Source organism: Schistocerca gregaria, unplaced genomic scaffold, assembly GCF_023897955.1.
Source record: "Schistocerca gregaria isolate iqSchGreg1 unplaced genomic scaffold, iqSchGreg1.2 ptg001111l, whole genome shotgun sequence".
Taxonomy (NCBI): domain Eukaryota; kingdom Metazoa; phylum Arthropoda; class Insecta; order Orthoptera; family Acrididae; genus Schistocerca; species Schistocerca gregaria.
Genome location: NW_026062448.1, coordinates 7,501 through 15,000, shown reverse-complemented (window position 1 = coordinate 15,000; position 7,500 = coordinate 7,501). Strand labels below are relative to the sequence as shown.

General features: G+C 51.8%; 1 pseudogene; it reads left to right on the top strand.

Annotated features, from left to right (window-relative positions):
- Window positions 1–1,043, top strand: part of LOC126328309 (large subunit ribosomal RNA) — a 2,997-nt pseudogene extending 1,954 nt beyond the window's left edge.
- The last annotated feature ends 6,457 nt before the right edge of the window (window positions 1,044–7,500 follow it).

Sequence of the window (7,500 nt, the reverse complement as noted above, 5' to 3'; positions counted from 1 at the left end):
TTGTGCTGGCCCCCGTTGGGCGAAAGGGAATCCGGTTCCTATTCCGGAACCCGGCAGCGGAACCGATACAAGTCGGGCCCCTCTTTTAGAGATGCTCGTCGGGGTAACCCAAAAGGACCCGGAGACGCCGTCGGGAGATCGGGGAAGAGTTTTCTTTTCTGCATGAGCGTTCGAGTTCCCTGGAATCCTCTAGCAGGGAGATAGGGTTTGGAACGCGAAGAGCACCGCAGTTGCGGCGGTGTCCCGATCTTCCCCTCGGACCTTGAAAATCCGGGAGAGGGCCACGTGGAGGTGTCGCGCCGGTTCGTACCCATATCCGCAGCAGGTCTCCAAGGTGAAGAGCCTCTAGTCGATAGAATAATGTAGGTAAGGGAAGTCGGCAAATTGGATCCGTAACTTCGGGATAAGGATTGGCTCTGAGGATCGGGGCGTGTCGGGCTTGGTCGGGAAGTGGGTCAGCGCTAACGTGCCGGGCCTGGGCGAGGTGAGTGCCGTAGGGGTGCCGGTAAGTGCGGGCGTTTAGCGCGGGCGTGGTCTGCTCTCGCCGTTGGTTGGCCTCGTGCTGGCCGGCGGTGCAGGATGCGCGCGCCTGCGCGGCGTTCGCGCCCCGGTGCTTCAACCTGCGTGCAGGATCCGAGCTCGGTCCCGTGCCTTGGCCTCCCACGGATCTTCCTTGCTGCGAGGCCGCGTCCGCCTTAGCGTGCTCCTCCGGGGGCGCGCGGGTGCGCGGATTCTCTTCGGCCGCCATTCAACGATCAACTCAGAACTGGCACGGACTGGGGGAATCCGACTGTCTAATTAAAACAAAGCATTGCGATGGCCCTAGCGGGTGTTGACGCAATGTGATTTCTGCCCAGTGCTCTGAATGTCAACGTGAAGAAATTCAAGCAAGCGCGGGTAAACGGCGGGAGTAACTATGACTCTCTTAAGGTAGCCAAATGCCTCGTCATCTAATTAGTGACGCGCATGAATGGATTAACGAGATTCCCGCTGTCCCTGCGCAGCGCCACCTGGGGGAGGTGTGTTGCCTCCCATAACTGGGTTAAAACCGCCAGGAGACCCTCTGATTCCCTGAAGTCAACGAACGCGTCGGGGCTCAGAGGAACCTGAGTGGGGCGGGGACCGTAATGTCCAATCTCGTGGCCTTGTCGTGGCTCTCTGGCTCAGTAACCCCCTTAGATGGGGCGAAGCTAACACGGGATGGGCCGTCCATGCATGACGTTAAACGGCTAGCCCTTAACTGGGTGCAATCCTCACGGTCCGCACTGGCCCACCGTTAATTAGCAAAAGCGGTGGGTGAGACATGGTCGGTCATGATCCCCCGGTACGTGTGGAGACCCCCCTGGGGAACGTAACTCGGGCTTGAGTGCCGCACCGTCTCGATGATGTCAAACTCCACAATATAAGACCCAGCTACCACCTTCAACATCTCTGGGCTGTGGATTTGTGAGGGTTGTCGTGTGTCAAGGTAGGACGTAAAACTCCCGTCGCGGCAAGACGTTAAGTGCCCCCAACCCAAGCGAAAGCAAAGGGTGCGTGGCGCAGGGGAAGCTGCGTAACGAGAGACACACCACCTGTCTCTCCTGAGTTGAGCGCGGCGGCTGGGCGAGGGTATGAGGGTAAGTCTCACGACGATCCTGGGGCCCTGCGGTCTGGCTGCTGCAGTTCCTCACGTCCTGGACGACGTTAAATGGTCCCCCAACCCAAGGCGAAAGCAAAGGGTGCATGGCGCAGGGGAAGCTGCGTCGCAAGGGACACAAGATCTGTCCCTCGCAGGGCAAACAACATCTCAGCTCTGCAAACCCCACGGCCACATTCGCTGGGGAGGGATCACGGCCCGAGCCGGCAAAGGCTCATCGCCGTGAACGGGATGTCCCGGACATGCTCCGTCAAGCCGGGGCATGGTGACATGTCCCCGGCTAGGTTAGATGGGGCCAGACCCCCGAAAGTCTGGGGGACCGACCCAGCACCTGGGTAGGACTGGGTTCTTGGCCTTTAGGTGGGAACTCGGCCGAGTAGGGGGCGAAGGCCGAGAGGTGAATCCGCCTCTCCGGAATGCGGTGGGCATTTGCCGGGGAGGGACGGGTGAAATCCCCAGTGATGTGGTTGTGGAAGGGGACTAGTGCGCTGGAAACGGCGTGTTAAACCCAGCAGCTCTTAAAGCTCTTGGTCAAGGGGCGGGACTGGTGAGCGAGCTGCAATTTGCCCCCCCCCATGCCAGAGAGGCCGGTCCGGGGTAAGAGACGGGCCTCCAATTTATCACTCTTCAATTCAATCAATGATGGCAGAAAACGTGGAGAGTGATACGGCGCTATTGGAGCAAGACGCTCCATTCGATGCAAGATCAAACGTCTCCGTCATGGAGCGACACGCCCATTTTCTTCGGCTTCTAGACCGAAGCGTTAAACATGGAAAGATCACCGCAGATCAAATCAGGGTGATCAAAGAGGAAGTTGCCAACTGGGCTCTGGCGCATGCCAAGCTCGAGGGGCAATATGAAGAGATTAAGGCGGAAAATGACCGCCTTAGAAAAGAGGCGGCAAAGCCCCAGAAGTCTTATGCTGCAGTTGCGGCAGCACCAATCACGACAAAACGTACGGTGCAAGATACGATAAAGCAGAACGTACAGAAAGCAGTCCCAACAGTCTTCATAAAGCCTAAGAAAGGGGACGATGTCAAAACGGCAAAAGCCAAGTTTGAAAAGAGTATAAACCCTAGAGTAGATAAAATCAAAATAAATCAGATAAGGACTACAAAAAACGTATTGATAGTCGAACTGGCCTCTACTGAGGACAGTGACAAACTAATGAACAATACTAAAATTCAGGAGTCATTTACATGCGAAAAGCCCAGAAAGCGAAGGCCACTTATGATGATGTACGATGTACCATCATATATGACCCAGGACGACGTGGCTGACTGTGTTTACGCACAGAATTTTGAGGACAAAATGACTCGCGAAGAATTCATAGAACAATTCAAGGTCCGCTTCAAGGCAGGTCCTCGTGACAGAAACACTGTGCACCATGCCATTGAAGTGTCACCGGAATTGCGTAAACAGATCATTACAACCAATAGACTATACGTAGGCTATAATGCAATATCCGTCAAGGACTATACTGCCCTTGCTAAATGTACCAAATGTCACGACTACGGACATGTTGCAAAATACTGTAGCTTCCTAAACCCAGTATGTGGGAATTGTGGAAGCGAAAAGCATGACAAAACAAAGTGCGACAAAGAAACGCCCACCTGCATCCCTTGTAAATACCGGAAACGCACCTGCAACACTCCCGGTAAGGAGTGTGCAACCTATAAAATAATGATACAGCGGCTCATACAGAGGACAGACTATGGCAACGCGCTATAGAGTCACTCGAAAATCACCGAGCAAACAGTTGCGAGATGCAGGTCGGTGGCGGAAACTCAAGGAATCACAGGAATCTCTGCCCTCGGCGGTCGGCGAGCGAGAGGAGGAGTGGAAGGTCTATTCTGTCTTAGTTCCAGACGTGCAACCGGAGATGCGGGACTTCTCCTGCCAGGTTGGGTCCTTCCTGGCCATTAGGAGGAGTCCTCCAGGAGATCCGGCGACCGAGCAGACCAACTTGGAGTCTACCTCTTCACAGAGTGGGGGCTTTTTCACGCGCAAGGAGGGAGAGACCTACACACTTCCTGTTCCGACAGAGCGGCCGGAGTCGACGGATTTCTCCTGTCAGGTCGGGGGTTTCCTGGCCACAGGGAGGGGTCATCTAGGCTTCCGGGAGGTGGCGGTGACCGGCGGGGCGGCTTCATCCGCCGGGAGCGGGGGTTCCCGCTCGTCCTCGGGGGCGGAGTCGTCGTCGGCTGCCGCGCCAGTCTCTGCAGCAGAGCACCAGCAGACTCCAAAAATGACGCAAGAGGATGTTGAAACAATTCAAGTTGGAAAAATGTACACTCAGTGTCCACCAGGAGACACATACACCATTTGTGAGGAAACGTTAAGACTGTCAAGACTGGAGGAACCCACAGCCCTAAACGCGGCTCTGAGGCAGCTGGTGAGGGTCGGGCATCCTCGCGGAGAGAAGGTCACATTCCCGGCACTGGAGGATGCAGACTGTATTCATCTTGCCGCGTTAAATATTCCCACAGACTTCGAAAAATTACAAGACTTAGTGTCAAAATTATATATCAGACGGGGTCGGGAGTTTGATATTGACAAGACCTATAAAAACATGGTCAAGATGCACGGCAGGATTGGTTTTGATCCTGCCCAGGTATGGCCTGATAGCCATTTCTACACCAGACATCCGGACTAAGATAAAAGTCCTGCAAATAAATGCTATGAGGAGCTCCCTCGTAACTCAGGAGCTCCGAAAGATAGCGGAAGAAAAGAACATCGATGTTATGCTAATTCAAGAGCCAAGCTCTGCCTCCGGCAAGGTCACAGGCTTTCCCGTCACTGCCCAGGTAATATCAATGGGTCCAAATCCCATGTCAGCAATTGTCATTTACAACAAGTTAATTAAAACCACTGTCTTGACACAGTATTGCACCTCCCATGTAACGGTTGTGGAGATAAACTTTTATAATACATTTTGGTATATAATCAATATATACTGTCAATACAGGGATCCAATCAATATTTATCTTGGGCAGTTATCTACAGTATTGCGAGCCCTAGCAGGTAAAGCAATAATAATAGCAATGGACAGTAACGCAAAATCCCCCCTATGGCACAGCCAAGTTCAAGATCAAAGAGGACAGGCACTGGAAGATATAATTATGGAACATAATTTAAATGTTGTAAATCTCCCCGGCAACCCTCCTACCTACAGGAGCAGAGCTGGGGCAGCGTCCTTTATTGATGTCACGCTCTGTACAACAAACATTGTTAATACTATTCAAAATTGGCAGGTCAATGACAACATTACCACCAGTGATCATAACGCTATTGAATTTACGATAGCATCACAAGTGGAGCATGTGCCAGAGGGGTGGACAATGCAGTACGACTACGGGAGAGCAGACTGGGACCTGTTGGAGGCGGAATTTCATCCTCCGGAGCTGGGAGACGGTCCTTTTGAAGTGGAGGAGGCCGTAGGGGCCTTAATTGTCTCAATCAGGGCGGCTTTGGCCGCGGCAATACCAACGCGAAGGCGCTTCATACGAAAAGCGACTTCTCCATGGACTCCAGAGCTCACCCGGCTCAGGCAGTCTATGAGAAGAGCACGAAGCAGCTATCAAAGGTCCTTCACCCAGGAGGAACGGCACTACCATCTTGCCCAGTATAGGAGAAGGAAATGGCTCTTCAAGGAGACTCTCCGACAACATCGCCAGCGGAGCTGGGAAGATTTTGTAAAGTCTCACCTGACTCTGGATCCATGGGGTACACCATACAAAATAGTTAGGGAAAAAATTCACTCACCAATGCATCTCTCGACTGTAAGAGTCGGCGACGCAGACAGAATGACACAGGACTGGTCAGAGACCGCTGAGGAGCTAATGAGGGTGCTCCTCCCAGACGATCGACCTGACACTGACACCGAGATGCAGCAGGAAATAAGACGGCAAGACCAGTTATACTACCACAACAACATACAGGTGTACCCCTACTCCATCGAGGAAGTGAAGGCAGCTATTCGCTCCTTTGCAAAGCGCAAGGCCCCGGGGCCGGATGCAATTCCTGCAGAAGTTCTGCAATGTATTGCAAACAAACTGGCTCCGGGCCTCACGAAAATCTACAATAGATGTATGGAAACACAGGTCTTCCCAACCTGCTGGAAGACGGCAGAGGTTATTATTATTAAAAAGGCTCCTGATAAGGACCCAATGATGCCCAAATCCTACCGTCCGATTTGTCTCCTGGACGTCTTGGGAAAGACGTTTGAGAAGCTGCTGGTCTCTAGACTGTCTAGTCATAGAGTCCTACGTGGAATGAGTGACTCGCAATACGGATTCCGAGCTCGAAAGTCAACTTCTGATGCTATCAACAAAGTCGTAAGTATTGTACACTCATCCACGCGGAAGTACGTCCTCGGAGTTATGGTGGATATTTCGGGTGCCTTCGACAATCTGTGGTGGCCGGCGCTCTTCTCTCGACTTCGAGAGTTGGAGTGCCCGGCGGCGCTATATGGTTGTCTGAAGGACTACTGCAGAAATAGAGTCGCCAGAATCACGGCTCCTGGTGTCGTGGTGTCTAAGAACATCTCAAAGGGCTGTCCACAGGGATCTGTGTGCGGCCCTTTGTTCTGGGACGTGAATATGGACCCATTACTGAACACACTAGAAAGGAACAACATGACATTAGGAGTCGTGGCGTATGCAGACGACCTCCTCGTTCTTGTTGAGGGTGACAGCCGTGCCGAGATTGAGACAAGAGCGGCCCATGTATCCGAAACACTGATACAATGGTGTCAGAGTTCAAAACTGGAAATCGCGCCTCATAAATCAAGTTTCATCTTGCTGAAAGGCAGACTAGCCAGGGACCCAATCATAAGATTAAACAACCGTATAGTCGCAAGAACACGCGCTGCAAAGTACTTGGGCGTCTTCATAGACGAAGCCTGGAGCTACATTCCACATATAAATCACGTTGCCTCCAAGGCCTTGGCAGTATTAAACAAATTAATAAGTATAGCCCAACGGCGTTTCCATCTCCCTCCGATTGCAACAAAAATGTATAATAACTGTGTCTTGGTACCAATTGTGGGATACGGCTCCAGTGCCTGGGCCCACAAACTCACTCAGGTCAAGCCTGCCACTATGGTAAGAAGGATACAGCGTAATGTAATACTAAGGTGTGTAGGCGCATTTGGTACAACACCAACAGATGCACTGTGTCTAATCATGGGACTCTGCCCTTTAGATCTGTTAATTAGACAGCAGGCTGCAATGTACTGGCTTTCCAAACGAAAACACCAACAAGTTACATTAATAATGGGTGAACACCTCAATAATGTTAAAGAAATTAAACAAAAAACGATCAATCTCTGGCAACAACAATGGGATACATCTGATACAGGAAGGCGTGTCTATGACCTCCTTCCAAGTATTCAGGAAAGAATACGTATGAAACACTTCGTCCCCTCTCAAGGCATTGTACACTTTCTAACAGGACACGGCCCATATCCTGTGTATCTCCATCGGATTGGAAGTCGTCCGACACCTGAGTGCGTTTGTGGCGCCCCTGTGGGGACGCCCGAGCACGTAGTGTTTGAATGTCCCGACTTTGATCCAGTCGCCTCAGAGCTAAGGCTTGAAATTCAAGACCAAACAGTCAGGAACATTTTGAGAAACCCTGAGAAATATAACACTCTACAATGTCTAGTTGACCAAGTGTCACAATTTGCAAAATTAATATTCGAGGAGAACTACCAACATTAAACCAGGGAAAAGCCGTACTCCTCAACAAGGTTGAGGAGCATTGAGCGGCGAAAGAAGTGACAAATACCATACATCCATCTGTCAGTGGTGGAATGGAGGGTGGCCATGCCTTCTGGATCTCCGCTCGCATGGCGCCTG